This window comes from Lipotes vexillifer, unplaced genomic scaffold (assembly GCF_000442215.2).
Source record: "Lipotes vexillifer unplaced genomic scaffold, Lipotes_vexillifer_v1.1 scaffold70, whole genome shotgun sequence".
Classification (NCBI taxonomy): domain Eukaryota; kingdom Metazoa; phylum Chordata; class Mammalia; order Artiodactyla; family Lipotidae; genus Lipotes; species Lipotes vexillifer.
Genome location: NW_006789896.1, coordinates 3,639,794 through 3,658,627, shown reverse-complemented (window position 1 = coordinate 3,658,627; position 18,834 = coordinate 3,639,794).

Genomic DNA, 18,834 nt, shown 5'->3' with positions numbered 1-18,834 from the left:
CACAGAACCAGCATTCCTGCTCTTCAGAGACACTGTGTTCTCCACATTCCAATCAGTTCCAAAGCATTCTTTGTGCTAATAGTGGAAATACTTATTCTGTTCATTACTTTCATTTTAAAATCTAACTCATTAAGCCTGCATGCAGGGTCTGGGCATAAAGAAATTTAAAGAACCTTTAACTTTAAAGCTCATGTGTTTGCCTAATTTGACCCCATTCTCAAACTTTATGGGGACCTCATCATAACAACAATTGTAAACATAAAAACATATGCATAAAAAAGATTATAAGCTTAAAACAAAATTTCTTGATTAAGTGATAATACCGAAGGCTATCTACTTAGAAGCCTTTCCTAGATCCTCTTGATTTATAAATTCTTATCACTCAGTAAGCTTTCCTTCTCTTGTTGAGTCCAGTAAACTGAGTTAGATTTTCATATAGCCCAAGAAAAATAAGTCTATTGACATTGATGACTTTCTAGGAAGTATTCCCTCCTGTGAGCCAAACTGAAACCACTTCCTAAACAGAGTTACTGTTGGACTGACATCTTGCTGAAGATGATACTTGTAAAACAGTTTAAGGTAACTGAGCAGGAGATTAATTTCTATGTCATTGGACAAACCACTAAACTCATTTGATATTCTTGAAATCTTTGTTCTGCTCACACTTTATATGAGAGTAAAGCTGTCATCCTTTGTTCCTACATTATTACTATAAATGTGCAGTGCTCACTCTCTATATAAGTTTCCAAAAGATGTTGACTGCCGTAGTTACTACTGTTTCTAAGAGGGAGGTTTACTAGAAGATGTACTGAGAAAATAGCCTAATAGAATGGTTAGGAGATCAGCCCTAGGTTTGAACTCTGGCTCCTAAATGAGTTAAATTATTTCTGAAAGACTTAGCTTCTTCATATGTAACATGAGAATAATGATAGTACCTACCCCAAAAGGTGATTATGATAGTCTGTTAAGATAATACATTAAATCACTGATTATTATTTGACATCAGAAGGCTCATGAGAATTTGGTACAGTAAATGTGTTCTTTTCTCTAAAAGACATTAAAATTAATTGGTTTTTTTAATTTTTACTTTATATAATTGGAGGATATTCTCTCTCCTAGGAGCTTCCATCTCAGTTGAAGCTCTCATCCAGGCTTCAATTATCTGCCTTTAATTCTGTTTTGTTTTTTTTTTTTGGCCTTTGATTCTTTTTTTTTTTTTTTAGCATCTTTATTGGAGTATAATTGCTTTACAGTGGTGTGTTAGCTTCTGCTTTATCACAAAGTGAATCAGCCATACATATACACATATCCCCATATCTCCTCCCTTTTGCATCTCCCTCCCACCCTACCTATCCTTAAATTCTATCTCTAGTCCAGATTTCTGTTCTACTTGACATTTCTAAACTTAGCCCCAAATCAGCATGTCCAAAACTGTACTCATGATCTTCAAACCCCCACCCCTTAAAAAATAAAAACAAAAATCTGGGGCTTCCCTGGTGGCGCAGTGGTTGAGAGTCCGCCTGCCGATGCAGGGGACACCGGTTCGTGCCCCGGTCCGGGAAGATCCCACATGCCGCGGAGCGGCTGGGCCCGTGAGCCATGGCCACTGAGCCTGTGCGTCCGGAGCCTGTGCTCCGCAACCGGAGAGGCCATAACAGTGAGAGGCCTGCGTACCGCAAAAAAAAAAAAAAAAAATCTGTTCTTTTGTCTTTCATTCCTTACCTTTTGTAAATGACTTCACTATCTATCCAATTGCAGAAATATAAGAATTATTTTTTGGAACTCCACCCCATGTCCAATTCATCAAGTTCTGTTAATTTTACTTTACAAGTATGTTTTCAATTCAACCACTTCTATCTATATCCATTGCTACCACCCTAAGTCAAGTTACTATCATCTTTCACTTGGTCTACTGCAGGACCTCCTGTTTTTTCCACATCCATTCTTCTGACAATCACTTCTCCATATCACAACCAAGATGATCCTTTTAAAAAACACAAATCTGATTATTTCTCTCCTGTTCGTGAAACTTGAGGCTTCCCATTTCTCCTACAATGAAGACTTGACATCCTTAATGTGGCATTCCATGCCAAGCATGATCCGGACTTTGCCTGACTCTCCAACTTCATTATATCACATTCTTCCCTTTATTTTCTGTATCAGTCACATACTTGTTAAATAGGATGTTTGCACAAATCTTTCCTTCTGTATGTAATGATCTTTTTCCTCTCATCTCCCTTTTTCCCTGGGTAACTCGCTTGTCTATCAGATCTCAGCTTAGCTTTGAATTCCTCAAGGAAATCTTCCCATACTCTCCCTACCAAACTGAATCAGTTCTCTCTATTCTATGCTTCCATAGATCCCTATAGTGTTCTTTATACCACTCATGCAATTTTTGATAACATATAACTGTTTGATTAAAGTCTGTAAACTTTGGGAGTGGGATCTATGTTTAGTTTTGCTCACAGTTGAATCACCTGAACCTACAAAGCTGGCTAGAACACAATAAGTATTGTCACATGAGAGAGAGAAAGTAATCTTACTTGATAAAAGAATGGCAATACTCTATATCTTTAGATATCAAGAAACCTTAGAAAGCATTTAATCATATATATTTGTCTTATAGATTAAGAAGCAACATTCTGAAGTAGAAATTTTATCTTGGAAAAAACTTCTTAATTTCTGCTTAATGAACCAGTAGGAGTCATTGCAATTACTCTATATCCCATATGGCTTCAGTAGCTAGTAATATAATTGATTATCTGTTCTGCAATTGCCTGACTTCTTCATTGCATCCCAAAATAATTATATATATATATGTGTGTGTGTGTGTGTGTGTGTGTGTGTATGTGTGTGTGTGTGTGTGTGTGTGTACATATGTATATGGGTATCAATGAATATATCTTCCCCCTCTTCTTCCCTCTCTTTATCCCCATTCACCATAGAATCTATATGTTGAAGTATGGCATAAAGGTGAAAGGTGACAGGAATAAAGTGCAGGCTGAATTTAGAGAGGGACTATTTTACACTATAAAACCAAGAAAGAAAAGTAAGAAGGCAGAGTGTCAGCAAGGAGAAGGTATCACAAAGAGTTTTAATGACGTACAGTACAATGTAGAAAGCCAAAGAGACATTGCTCCCACATCCTAACGATGAACAAAAAGCCAGATAATCTACAAAATCATATCTTTGTTGAACCCATCAGAGAGTTGAGCTTGTGAGACAGCCAGATGAACTGAATTCCAAAGAGTGGCAAGCTCCTGCGAAGTAATGGGACACACAAGTTGTTTCAACTTTCTCATAGTGAAGAAAGAATACATGGCCTTTATTAGAGTATATAAGAACAAAACCACAATTTTACCGAGTTCTTAAAGGCCTAGTGTGGGTAACTGTGACATTGTAGAATCCCTCAGAGTCCCAGAAACCAGTGGTGTCTGCATTTATTCACAAGCTGTTTTCCATAGACTCTTCTACATGCTCATGAGAAAGATTGGGTGCAGGGTGGAGGGAGGAGATTAGTAGATGAAAGAGATCTTCTCTTTGTTACATTCAGGCATGAAATCCTGCTTACTTCCTGGACAGTTTTCTCATACAAAGCAAAAGTCTTATTAAGTGGTGGACAAGAAACTCTCCGCTAAGATTCAACAAAGATTCACTGCTTCTGGGGAAGGGGTAGACATAAAAGCCAGCACCCCCTCTAGCATAGGAGCTATCATTACAGAGGAGTTGAGTCAATTTGGTTAGTAGTCGAGGATAAATATTTTTTACCTCAGTCTCCACTGTATTACACATGGTGTCCATGATTCAATCAGTAAAAAATTACAGGACACACAATTTCAAGGGAAAACAATTTCCAGAAGGAAAGCTGTTAAAAGAACTAGACTTGGAGAAGACACAGATGTTGGAAATTTTATACAGGGACTCTAACTATGATTAATAAAAGTGAATGTAGAAAGGGTGGATGCCATTCATGAACATGTAGGAAATTTCAGGAGAGATGAAAACTGTAAAAAAGGATTCAATAGATATGCTAAAAAAAATCACAGATAAAGAATTCCTTTGCTGGCTTATGAACAGATGGTACACACCTAAGGAAACAGCCAGTGAACCTGAAGATAGATCACTAGAAATTATCCAGAGTGAAAAACAGAGAGGAACAAAAGTAGGGGTAAAAAAAAAAAATTGAACAGGGTACTGAGAACTGTGGGACAATATCAAACCGTCCAATTTATATGTCATGGGAGTCACAGAAAGAAGAAAGAGAGAGAGAACTAGAGAGAAGAGTAATTTGAACATATAAAATTGAGTATTTTTCTAGAAATAAGTAGACAAAATAACAAATTGAATAGAACCTCAAGTAGGATAAAACACAGACACATGCCCCTAGGGACATTATATTCAAACTGTTAAAAAAAACAACAGATATAATCATGCAGGCAAGCAGCCAGAGGGAGAAAGGAATATTACTGAGAAACAAAGATCAAAATTACAGCAGACTTCTCATCGGAAACAGTACAAGTTGAAAACCAATGTACCAGTATCTTTTCTGAAATAAAGAAACTATCAATCCAGAGAGGAGAAACAAAGATGTTTCAGTAAACAAAAGCTGGGAGAATTCTTTGTCCTCAGACCCGTGTGACAAGAATATTAGAGGAAGTTGTTCAGGTAGAGTCAGTATGGTAACAGATGAAAATTTGGATCTACACAAAGAAATAAAAAACACCAAATATGGGGAAAATGTTGGTAAATATAAATAAACTTTTTTCTGATTTTTAATCTGTCTACATATAATTGACTATGTAAAGCAGGGGTCAGCAATTACAGTCCATAGGCCAAATGTGACCCATGGCCTATTTCTGTATAGCCTGTGAGTGAAGAAATTTTTTTTACCTTTCTAAAGTGTTATAATAAATAAAAACAATATATGACAGAAACCATGTGTGACTCCAAAAGCCTAAAATATTTACTGTCTGGTCTTTAAAAAAAAATGTTTGCCATCTCCTACTGTAGAAATAGTAGCAATATATTGTAGCATTTAAACATATGTAGAAGTAGAAGTAAATCATGTGATAACAGTAGCGCAAGAGATGGGGAAGATGAACTGGAAGTGTACTGATAATATCATAAGTCTCTAACACTGTAAATGAAGTGATATAATTTTATTTGAAGAAAGACTGTATAAAGTATATATATTATAAACTCTAGAGCAATCACTTCATTTAAAAAAAGAGGCATAATTATTAAGCCAGTAGTGGAAATAAAATGGAACCATAAATTAATACTCAGTTAATCCAATATAAAACAGTATAATGGAGGGGGGAGTGTTGCAGGGAGGGGAGAGAAAACTAACTGCAAAATCGTAGGTGCAAACCAACCTTATTCACAGACAATGATTGTCTAAGTAGAAAATCCCAAAGAATCTACAAAATTAAGTGAGTTCACCAAGTTCATAGGATACAGGGTCAATAGACAATAACCAATTATATTTCTGTTTATAGTAGCAATGAAAATTTGGAAATTGAAATTTTTAAAATACCATCTACAGTAGCATCAAAAAACATGAAGTAAGGGATAAATTTAATAAAACATATGCAAGATTTTTACACTGATAATTGCAAGACAGTGCTGATGAAAATTAAAGAAGACCAAACTAAATATAGAGATGTACCATATTTACCTATAGGTTTGCCACAATTCCAGTAAGAATTCTAATAGGCTTTTTAAGCATAGAAATTGACACATTAATGTGGAAAGCAAGGAAACAGAAGAAGAACAAAGTTGGAGGGCTTACATCAGTTGATTTCAAGAGGTGCTACAAAGTTGTAAATAGTAATCAAGACAGTGTGATATTTACATACCGTTAGCTCTACAGATCAATGGAACAGGGTGGAGTACCGGAAGAATCCCATATGTATATAGTCAGTTGATACTTGACAAAGGTGCCAGGTTGATTCAAATGGGGAAAGGATGATCTTTCAACAAATCATGCTGAAACAGTCAAGTATCTATATGCAAGGAAAAAGGAAGGGAGGGAGAAAGGAAAACTATGAACCTTGACTCGTATCTTATACCTATGCAAACATTTTGTAGAGGAATATGTAGAAGAAAATCTTTGTGACCTTATATTAGGCAAAGATTTCCTTAAAAGGAAACAAAGACACCATAAGAAAAATGATGAATTGGATTTCATCAAATTTTTTTTAAAACTTGCTCTTCAAAATGTTAAAAGAAAATGAAAAGAGAAGCTACCGACAGAAAATCTTTTCAAAACGCATAGCTGATAAAGGACTCCTATCTACAGCGTATAAAAATTCTTAACAACTCAATAATAAAAAGGCAAAACCAACAAATTTTTAAGTGGGAAAAAGATTTGAACAGACACATTGTCAAAGTAGATATTCAGATGGCAAATAACCATAGGAAAAAATGCTCACCATCATTAGTCCTTAGGGAAATGTCAATTAAAACCCACAATGTTGTAACACTACTATATCTAATAAAAGGTCTGGAAGAAAATTTCAAACCATGAGAATCCTAACTGCTGAAAGGATGTAGAACAACTGGAACTGCCATACATCGCTGATGGAAATGCAAAATGGCACATCCACTTTGGAAAACAATTTGCAGTTGAAAAGTTAAGTACATATTTTAATAGATGACCTGGCAATCCCACTCTTCAGTATTTACAAAAAAAAATGTGAAAACCTGGAAAAGGCAAAACTATAGGGACAGAAATCAGATCAACAGTTGCCAGAATCCAGAAGTGGGAAGAGAGGATTGACTGTATAGGGTCATGAGGAACTTTCAGGGATGATAGAAGTATTATGTACCTTGATTGTGGTGGTGATTTCATGACTCAATACATTGATCAAAACTTATGGAACTGTACACTTAAGAAGGGTGAATTTTATCGACCTTAAAAGAAATCTTGCCATGTGACAACATGGATGATTCTGGAAGATATTATACTAAGTGAAATAAGCCAGACACAAAAAGACAGATATTGTATGATCTCACTTATATATGGAATCTTTTTTTAAGTCAAACTCATAGTAACAGAGAGTAGACTGGTGATTGCCACAGGCTAGGGGTAGGAGAAAAAGGGAGACACTTATCAAAGGGTACAAATATTCAGTTATAAAATGAATTAGTTCTGGAGACCAAATGTACAGCACAGTGACTATAGTTAATAATAGTATACTGTATATCAAAATTCGCTAAAAGAGTAGATATCAACTGTTCTCACTACAAAAAATAATGGTGACTATGGGAGGTGATGAATAATGTTACTTTGTGGTAATTTATTTGTAAAAATAAAATCAAAACAAAGATGAATTTTACTATATGTAAATTATATCTCATTGAAGCTGATTTTTTAAAATAAATAACAGGAATGTGATATTTGGCTAATAACTTGATACCAAGAATTGACTATTGAAGTTTAAATGACATCATCAGAGTAAGAAACCATGCTGCATCATCTCTATCTATAAAGTTGAATACTGCTTTTCAACTCCGATTTCTAAGATTCAGTGTTACACCTCAGGTATTATAAAAGTGTCATACATAGGTTTTTGCTTTTATAATTTTATAAAGTCTGTATTATGATTGGAGATATTGCTATCAGGCAGTGATACTGCTATTTCCAGCCCCAAACATGGTGTAGTTTCTCTTTTGATAGACTATTTGCTTCTTTAGCAATTTGTATCCCTGAACCACTGTAACAAGGGGCTCCTATTACATCTAGTTAGGTAACAGGAGTTTCTATCACATTTAAAATTTTCCTTAGCTATAATTAATTATGTTTATAATACAGTAATAATAGCTACTATTTATTGAGCACCTCTGTGTTTTAAGGGCTTTTTTTATTCTTCTGTATCTTTGCTGACTTTCAATCTACTTGTTCTATCTATATATACAGAAAAGAGTGTGGAAATCATCAATTTATACTTGTGTATTTGCCAGTTTCTCATGTCAGGTTTATCGATTTGTCCATCCTTTATGTTGAGGTTCTGTTATCAGGTACAAATATATTTAGGATTTGTACGTCTTCTTGATGAATTTACCCTTTTATTGTTATGAAATACTCCTGTTTGTCTCTGGTAATGTTCTTTATCCTGGTGTCATTTTGCCTGATGATTAACATAGCCATGCCAGTTTTCTCATGATTAGTATATGAATGTTTTATAGTTTTTCATCCTTTTAATCTGTGTCTTGGTATTTGAGTTAGATTTGTTGTAGGCAGCATATAGTTAGGTTTTGCTTTTTTATTCATTCTGACAGTCTCTTACATTTAATTGTTTAACCATTTACATTTATTTTTATATTACATTTAATTTAATTTATATTATCAGTATAGGTGATTTAAATCAACTATCTTATAGTATAATTCTGTTTTCATCTGTTTTTTTCTCTTTTTTTCCTTATTTTAGATTATTTCAGTATTTCTATTGTATCTCCTCTATTATCTCATTAGCCAAATTTATATGTTTAATTTTTTTAGTAGTTGCTCTAGGGTTATAATACACATTTTAACTTTTTACAATCTACTGTAAAAAGATTGCCACTTCCTATATAACAGAACTGTTTTACAACAGTGTACTTCTGTTTCTCTTCCTAAACTTTGCGCTGCTGTTACCAAACATTTTTCTCCTGCATAGTTACAAAGTGCACAATGCATTGAGACTAGTTTTGCTTTAAACTAGTGGTCAGCAAACATTTTCTATAAAGGTCCAGATAGTAAATATTTTTGGCTTGGTGAGCCGTATGGTTTGAAATGCTCAACTCAGCCATCAGCCATACACAATATGTAAAAGGATGAGCTTGGCTGTTTTGCAGTAAAACTTTATTTTCCAAAACAGGAAAAGATTTGGCTCTTAGTCACAGTTTATTGACTACTGCTCTAAAAAGTCAGTTGTCTTCTAAAGAGATAAAAAATAAGAAAAAAATGTTATATTCATTCCACATTTTAAACTATTTCTTGTACTCTCCATTTTTTCCCCTGTAGATTCACATTTTCGTCTTCTGTGATTTTTCTTCTCCTAAAGAACTTGCTTTAATATATATATTTTTTAATTTGGGTCTTCTGGGAATGGAATTCCTTAGCTTTTATTTATTTGCAGATGTCTTTATTTTACTTTCATATTTAAAGGCTATTTTTGCTAGACATAGAATTCTAAGTTTAAGGGCTCCCCACAACACACTGAAGATATCCCCCCCTTTTCTTCGGCCATGCCACACAGCTTGTGGGATCTTAGTTCCCCAACCAGGGATTGAATCCAGGCCCTTGGCAGTGGAAGTGCAGAGTCCTAACTACTGGACCACCAAGGAATTCCCAAGTTACTCCATTTTTATAGCTTCTTTGATTTTGAAGAGAAATCAGAAATTGTTACTGTCTTTATTTGCTTGTCTGTAATGCGTCTTCTTTTCCTAGTTACTTTTAAGATTTTCTTATTCTTGCAGTGTTTTTGACAATTCATTTATGTTTTGCCTTGGTTTGTTTTTGAGTTTATCATGCTTCCGTTTATTGAGCTTTTTGAATCTGTGGCTTTATACTTTTCATCAACTATGGAAACTTTATAGCCAATATTTCTACAGACATATTTCTATGAGCCTCTCCCTTTTCCAGGAACTCCAACTGCACGTATGTTAGATCAGGTGATATTGTCCCTCATGTCATTAATGCTCTGTTCATTTTTTCTCATTTCTGTTTTCTCTGTGCTTCAGTTTGGATTGTTTCTACTGCTGTGTCTTCAGTCACTCTGCTTTTACACTCATCTAGTGAATTTTTCATTTTGAATATTGTGTTTTACAACTCTAGAATTTCCCTTTGGTTCTTTTTGATTTTTCCCATTTCTCTCCTCATTATGTTCATCTTTGTTCTTTAAGTCTTTGCACACATTAACAGTAGCTGCTTTAAGGTTCATGTATTGTTGTCATCTCTGTTGTTTCCAGGTCGTCTTCTATACACTGATTTTTCTCTAGGTATTGAGTCACATTTTCCTGCTTCTTTGCATATCTGTTTTTTTTAATTGGATAAGTTTTACACTATTGAGTCTGGATTTTATTGCCTTCAACTAAAGTGTGCTTAACATGTGTTATGAGGCAACTAAATTACTTATGGATCAGTTTGATGTTTTTGATGCGTATTTTTAAAAAGCTGTTTTGGTCAGTCTACAGTAGTGTTTACTCAAGAGTTTTAAGTTTAGCCCACTACTAGCTAAGGCATGGTCCTTCTGAGGGCTTTACTGAATGTCCTACATGGTCAACAACTTTCTCCACACTATTGGTTAGAATTCAGATATTTTCCAATCTTCTGTGAGCTTTGAGAATTGTTGAAGTTAGAGTTTCTTGGTAGCTCTTTTCCTGGCCGTGAGGATTTTCACCCTACACATACGCAGCATAGTATTTGGCCAAAGACTCTAGGGCATAAAGTGTGGGCCAGAGCCCCATGGGAGTCTTCAGTATCTTTTAGGAATCTGTAAGTTTAGAACTACAGTCGTCCCTCTGTATCCACGGATGCAGAACCCATGGATACAGAGGGCTGACTGTACTATGCCATTTTGTATAAAGGACTTGAGCATTTGTGGGTACTGAGGGATAACTATACTTTATTATAATACCAGGGCCCATGAGTTCAAAACTATTTTATAATTATACTAAGATGTTATTAGCCTTTCTACTCTCATTCACTTAGTAGTATACAGTAGAGTTTTCCAGAGGCTACATGACATGTGATGTTGCAAAAAAATGAACTCAGAAACAGGTATGAAAATCCACATGTCTTCTCTTAAGCCAGAAAATAAAGTGAACTACCAAAAAAAGTAAAATGTTGCTACTATTCTTACTATCACATTTTTATTTTCATAAAATGTATCTTTCATTAAAATGTTAACATATGTGGCTTTTATATTTAAATGAATTGATAAACAAATATTATAAATAATTTATAAAGTTGCCAGTTTTAATTTCTAATACACTAAATATTGATAAATATAATCCACAGAAATAAAATCTCTTTTTCTTTTTCTTTTTTTTTTTTTTTGCGGTACGCGGGCCTCTCACTGTTGTGGCCTCTTCCGTCACGGAGCACAGGCTCCAGATGCGCAGGCTCAGCGGCCATGGCTCACGGGCCCAGCCACTCCGCGGCATGTGGGATCTTCCCGGACCGGGGCGCGAACCCGTGTCCCCTGCATCGGCAGGCGGACTCTCAACCACTGTGCCACCAGGGAAGCCCATAAAATCTCTTTGATGTCCTCAATTTTTAAGAGTGTAAAGGGGTTCTAAGACCAAAAAGTTTGAGAACCACTGTGCTAGGATATCACTAGGCAGCTTTTTGGACTTCTTTCTCATTGCATCTCCCTCCTTTTGGGTATAAATTCCAGGTACTTTAGTTTTCCTAGACTTTTGTTTCTGTTTCCTCAACCACATGAAACTGCCATGCTCTGCTTGGTTCCATCTCCCTAGGCTTTGGTCTGAAAAGTGCCTCCAGACAGAAAGCTAGGGAGATTGTGGGGCTTGTTTTATTTATTTCCTTCTCTCAGGGATCATAATCCTGTGCTGCCTTTTCTCCAGTGTCTAAAACAAGTTGTTTCATATATATTGTCCAGTTTTCCCACAAGCACCCCAGTTTTCTGTCTGGAGGTACTTTCCAGACCACAGCCTAGGGAGGAGGAACCAAACAGGGCATGAACATGAGGCAAATCTGATACCAGTAACTCCGTTGGTCATCTAAGAAAGTTGTTAAATGCTTTTAGATGAACATTTAATTTCCACAAGAACACTACAAGTGAGAATTATAATTTTTCCCATTTTAATAGAAAAGAAACTAAAGTTTTATGGAGGGAGGTTATGGTTAAGCCAGAGTCTGAGCCCTGGCAGTCTAACTTCAGAGTCTTAAACCCTATACTACAGTGCCTTCCATTGATTAAATTGATATGTATTGAGTGCGTATTATTTGCTAGGTACACGCTACACATCAGGGAACACGACAGTAAATAAAATAAACAAAATTCCTGTCCTTGCGTAGTTGATATCCTAGTGAGGAGAGACAAGGAATAAGTTAGATAAGCAAATCATATTTTTGTTAGGTAAGTATTCACGAGAAAAAGAAAACAATAAAGAAGGATATGGAATGATTCTGAGGTGGGGAGTATTGTCGATTTAAAATAGTGCATCAAGGAAAAGACTGCATTGAGAAGGTGACATTGAAGAAGGTGAAGAGTGAACTGTGAGAATAACTAAATAACTAGAATAACAGGAGGAGGGCATGGCTTATGCATGGGCTATGGGGCAGGAGTGTACCTGGCAAGTTTGCAAGAGTAAAGTACACAATGGAGAAAGCAGTATAGTGGGTGAGATCTTTGAGGTAGTGGAGGACCTGATTGTGCAGAGCCCTATAAAACCTTTGTTTTTCACTTGAAATGAAATGAGACCTCACTGGAAGTTTTTAAGCAGAGACATGACATGAACAGATTTATTTCTATGGCCATTATGCTAAGAAATACACTGTCTGGGGGAAAAGGCAACAGTGGGAACAAGAAGACCAGTTGCAAGGCTCTTGCGATATTCCAGGCAAACCCTGGTAATAGCCATGGAGACAGTTAAAAGTGGCTTGTTTTTTCTTGATAAGGATAACAGTAACAGTAATTGTCTGTTTGACAGTTATGTTATTTTTGTTGTCATTTGTATTAAATTCCTTAAATTATACTTTCCTTATCATACATCATCTATCAATTATTAAGGTAGTTTTTAGAATCCTTTTTATCAGATATTATTTCTCTCAATATTTTACAAATTTGGTGTATTTAAAAATAAAGAGGCACACACACACACAAAGCCTCATTACACCATCACCCACAAACAGTTAATAACATGCTGGTGCTCACTTTACACATAGGCCATTTTGGCCAATACACTCACCCCATGGAACCTATTGTTCATTGTTTGCAAACATTGCCTGAGGATCCATATCTTTCTCTGAGGATTAAGTCTATAAAACACAGCTTGTCCCTTCTTACCATGTGTACATGGGAATTATCTGCTTTAATGCTATAGCTTTCTCTGAGACCCTATTGGGAATGAGACAGCTCCCTCTGTTTTAGTTTACAGGGAGAAACTTGACATTGGTGGTCATTCTTCAGAAACAATAGCTTTATCCTTATACCTGATTTTCCCTAGGGACAAACAAGCAAGTACAGCCTTGCCTTAAAGGGCAAAATGAGGAAAACAAATAGAAAACAAAGGAAAAAAATCTATGGTCTTCAGTTGTCTATGAACATTTGGCTTATCTAGTGGTTAACAATTGGCTTTGAGAGCTTATAATAACAGCCCCTACAATTACAGTTTTAGTTGTGCTTTTTATTTTCATGGTAGTGAATTTATCTTTGTCACATTGAGCTGAAAACCCTTAAGACACAAGAAATTGGTTCTCAAACCTACTAATTTACTGTCTTCATTAACACATCATCTTTCCTAATGGATCTTTATACCTTGGGTCCAAGATGGTAAAAGAGCTGGTTTTCAATCCTGTTACTCATTTTGGGATTAGTTTTCAAGACTATACTCAAATGAATATTAGTTGCCCTTGTGGTTTGGAAGTGTGGAAGGAAATACAGAAACTGAGTCCTAACAAATTCCTTCAGAACGGTACCAAATAGCAACAGCTTTTAGCTATTATTTTCTGCAATAGAGTTTTTACTTTTAAGCCTATTGATATAGATCTTAACAGCATGGTTTATTACTGTGTGAGTCACAAAGTAACATCCTCCTAATCTTTCACCTTGATTTCTTTAAAGCTGTTAGATTTTGCCTTGTTAAATTTTGCATTGATTAAGTGCACTTAGTCACACTTACTTTCCTCCCATTGAGAATGAAGACAATTAACATTTATAACAACATATAACTGCCGTACAGAAAATATCATAGGATTCTGACTCCTAGTAACAGAAGGATTGAAGCGGGCACTGTTATGTTACCAATCAAGAAAACATCCCAGTTTCCCTTTAATAATGTATTATGAATCTCACATCCATTTATTTCTTTAGATTGTTTCAAAACCTATTTATTTTTTTCTTGAATTAACAATTTCTGAAACTTTACTTTGTTATGTCAAGTAATCCTGTTTCATTTCATCATGTGTGTTCTAGGTTTACCACTTTCAAACTTCAAGAGATGTCCCTAATTCTAGGATAAACTGGTAAATCAGTTTTCATCCTGTTAGAACCTTTATTATTCTCAGCTTTCCAGAGCGAGGCATCCTAACCATTTCAAGTTTCTCTCCCCATTCCCTAACCCCATTGACTTTTAGTGACCTATAGTGTTGTTTTTTTAAGGTTCCAAAACTACTCATAGAATATCAAGCATGAATGCCCTACAGTTTCATGCAAAAAGCCCCTTTGTGGATTTATTCACATGTATCTCAATGCCAGTATTTTAATTTAATTACAGTTGTGGCTGCTGGGACACACTGAGCCAAACTCTTCAGAGAACACTTAGTAACCACTTAAGAAGAAAAGTACTCATTAACATAATGGATCATTTTTTGGAATCTAAACGTTGAATCACCCTAGTTAATGTTTTTCGCAGTTTTGTTTCTGCCATGCATTTTTTTTGTCTCCTCAGCCTGTAGATCCAATTCTGACAGAAGTTAATTTTGAATTACATTTTTACTTTATCTAACCAATTGAGCTAACTTTTTAGATACATTTAAAATAGCATTATAACTACATATACACTCATTCATACCAAGTATCCACAAGGTAAATTGAATTTCCTAGTACCTCCCATATTAGGAAACCTTTGGAAGGGAAAATGGCTTTTGTTGTTTTCTAGAGTGATTTGCCTTAATTTATGGATATCTTTATTCCTACTTGAAAGATAAAGTTTTTCCCAACTGTTAACCAAACATTGTTTTTAGTTATGTTCAATTACAATACCACCTAAGTGTTCATTTTATCAGGTATATCATTGTTTTTAATCATAGCCAAATTTTGAGATATAAATATAGTTGTTTTTCTGTATTGAGAATAAGGAGAATGAGGGAACTTGAATACCAAAAATAGTTGAGTTATTCTTTCTTATGAAGAAGCCTCTGAATCATGCTTTATAAAGAAAGCATTTAATATAATTCAGTGGATTTTCTCTGTATGATATAACTTCATAAAAATTCAAATATTACTATACTTATTTTTTAAATGGCGACAGGGTTATAGGCAGAGGCATCAGTGGTTCAGTGTTTGCAAACAAACTACGTAGTGCTTTGGCTTCCATATAGGCACAAAGGATTTGATCCATAATTCTGTTTGACTCACAATTTGTCTGCTGTCCAATCTGAAGACAGCAAGTAGAACTTCAAGCTCAACTATGTAGAAACCAAATGATTGTTTAAATCTGAAGGCAGAGAATAGAATTCCAAATTAGTGTATCCAGAACATATAGTCTCATGACTTTCACAAAGTCGGGAAGAGATGACTTCCTCTGGCATTTAAAATGATGAACACCTTTAGGTCTGAACCAGTCACTCTCATAAAGGATGAAAATAATTCATCCTCCCGGCTAGTTAGTACATGAAAGAATGCCATATCACCAGTTTATCCAAGAAAGAGCCAAAATTTCATTAATAGCATCCTATTATCTCAAACTCTAGAATGACTTTGGAGAGGTAGATTAAATTGTCCATTTCTCTCAAAGAATATATAAAGTTTTATCCTCTTAAAGCTTTTTTCTCTTTTCCCAAAACCATTGTCCAAACTGGATTGAAATATAATTTTATGAGAGAAAGAACTCACAATTTCTAACTGGAGGAATGATTTTATGGACAGAGTTCATAATTCTAATTTTAAGAAGGGATTGGAATATAGATATAGAAAAACAAACTAGTGGTTACCAGTGGGGAGAGGAAAGAGAGGAGGGGCAAGATAGGGATAGGGGACTAAGAGGTACAAACTACTGTGTATAAAATAAATAAGCTACAAGGATGTATTGTACACCACAGGGAATATAGCCAATATAAACTATAACTATAAATGTAATCTTAAAAATTTTTGTACACCTGAAACATATGATATTGTAAATCAACTACTTCAATTTAAAAAAGTGATTGGGAAAAGAAGATGATGCTATGGAAAGAATACTGATCTAGGAGATAGGAGGCCAAAGTTTTAATCCTGATTCTGTTATTAACTAGCTGTGTGAAATTGGATGGATCACTTAACCATTTTACAACTCTGTTACCTCCTCTCTAAGGGGATTAGGTTAGGTGATCTGATGTCTCATGTATATAATTCTGTAACGAAAGGAGGAATATCTTTCTTTGAAATTCTATAGCCTTATTTACCTAACAAGAAAAGAGTCAGAAGAAAATGAGGTGAGTTATGTGGGTATCTAGGTCTAACATCTATTAATTTGGAACTGAATATCCATAAAGCCCTTGCCCAGGAGTTCTGTGTGCTTTGCACTCCTTTCCCCTGTATTGGTGAAAAGATCAAAGCAGAAGTATACATTGTGTTCGCTCAAGGCCTTTAGCATACACAACAGCTTGAGTTGGTGTGACACTGCTGGCTACTGTATCCTATTTTGCTAGTCTGAAATTCATAGCTAACTTAGGGATTTTATAAAGCATTTTCACTCTCCATTCTTTATCAATCACTGACAGACTCATTGTTTTATAATGTACTTCTCAGCAAGCTGTTTGCGACTCATCGCCTGCCTTGCTGTATAGTCTATAAATATTTAATTCTTTAATAAACTGCTTATATGTAATATAAAATGACTGATGCTATTCTCTCTTCCCTCTTTTAATAGTGCTGCTATTTGCAAAACAATTCTTTTTTTTTCCTAAATAGCAATATGTTTCATAAATGTTTGACTTTCCTTTTTCTAAGTAGCAATTTATTCTGGGAGGTTTGTGGAATGACAGGCAGGAAAACAGCCCCTTGCTCCTGGGAACACAATATAACTCCTCCCTCACCCTCACCCCTACCAAGCTGCATACTGATGAGGTAAAGAGGATGGACTTTGGAAGTGTGGCAGAGAGCAATCACCTGTCTCTCTACAGACCCAGTGTGCAAAACAGCCTTTAAATCTGTAGACTAAATATATACTTACAGTGAGCAAATATGGTTCCCTCTCTGCTCTGACATCTTTGTCTAAGGGAATCATAAAAGATAGTCAGTGATAGTATACCAGCACCTTAGTGTTCTCATCTTCTTTGTAACTGTGTACTTTATTTTTGCGTGTTGGCTTGATTTGCTTTCTGCGCCATGAAATGATTTTCAATATTTAATGACTCATTTTTAAAAATCAGATAAGGCAGACATTTATTGGGGGTTTATTGTGTGCACTGCACAGCTGTTAACATGTTTTCAAGCAAGCTCCTATTATTTTTCTATAATATTTCAATATAATTTATGAACTTTTAAAAATCAGGAACTGCCTTGGGGGCAGGCAGGGAGGATGAATTGGGGAATGCCAGAACAAATGTTTCTTCAGTGCTTACCACTAATCAGGTACATGTATTATCCCATGGCACTAACTCAGTTCTGCATTTCTTTAACACACGGCCTTTCACTTAGAATACATTCTAAATGTTCTACTAGAACCAAGTATATTTGATTTGGAAAAAGCATGAGGAGTATAGGGGTAGAACATTTGTTTACAAGTTTTAAAAACTTGATTTATATGCTACTTCTACCATGTATTAGCTATTACTTTAGATTTATCATCTAGCCTTTCTTATCTGTAATAAGAGAATAATAAAAATTATATAGTTTATATAAACACGTATATAATAGGCCATCAAATAATTGTTAATTCTCTAATTGTTCCACTCTAAAGAAGAACATCAAGACAAAATCAAAATGAGTGAATGTTGTTAATGCAAAGATGGAATAAATTTTATGTAAACAGGAAACGTAATTTCAGTTGTTTATATAATAATAGTGATGGGTTACTTTAAGCAATAAACACTTTTAACTGAGGCTCCTTGTTTAACTGAGAGCACACATTTGTGAAGAGACTTACAGGGTCTTTTTACTCTGGAGCAGAGTGGATTTTTAATGCAAAATTGTGTGGGTCAAGTTTTTATCCTTCTTATAATACCTATGATCAATCTAAGTGAGCTAATTTGCTTATACAAGTGAAATTATTCCAGCTTCATGTTGCCTGTACCCCACTCCATTTTATATGATACTTTCCCTTATTTCATAGATACCATTCCATTTTCTAATTTCATTAGACATTCACAGCACAAATGTGCTTCCATTTTATTTTTCCTAAAATAAATGATGCTCTCCATATAACTTTCTACCCTATTTAAGCATCATAAATTTGAACCTGCCTAGGTGAAATCTCAGATTCCCTAATGAGTTCCATTTCCCCTGGTTGTACTGTCTAATTTGCTTCTGAAATAGACTTTAACTTTCTACCTTTCTTCCTAACTTGATCTATCATATTTGACCAGTCATTGTCTCATATCTAATTATTTCCTTTGCATATTAAGGTGTATTGAAATGTTATGAAGGTCAATGAGAAAGAATAGATCATTTTAATCATAATAATGATATTATTATTATTATTGAGTTCCTACTATACATTAAGTATTGCTTTAGGATATGTGAACTTTTTCCCTTCATCTTACTCTATGAGGTCAGAATTTCCAATTCACAGATGAGGAAAACGAAACATATGCAGGTTAAATAGCTTACCTAAGGTTACATAGCTAGTAAGTAAATCAAACTCGGATTCCAACATAGCTGTTATTGACTCCAAAGCCTGTGCTTTGCCTTAATTGCCTTTTGAGAAGCTGAGCAAAAAAAAAAAAAAAAAAAAAAAAAA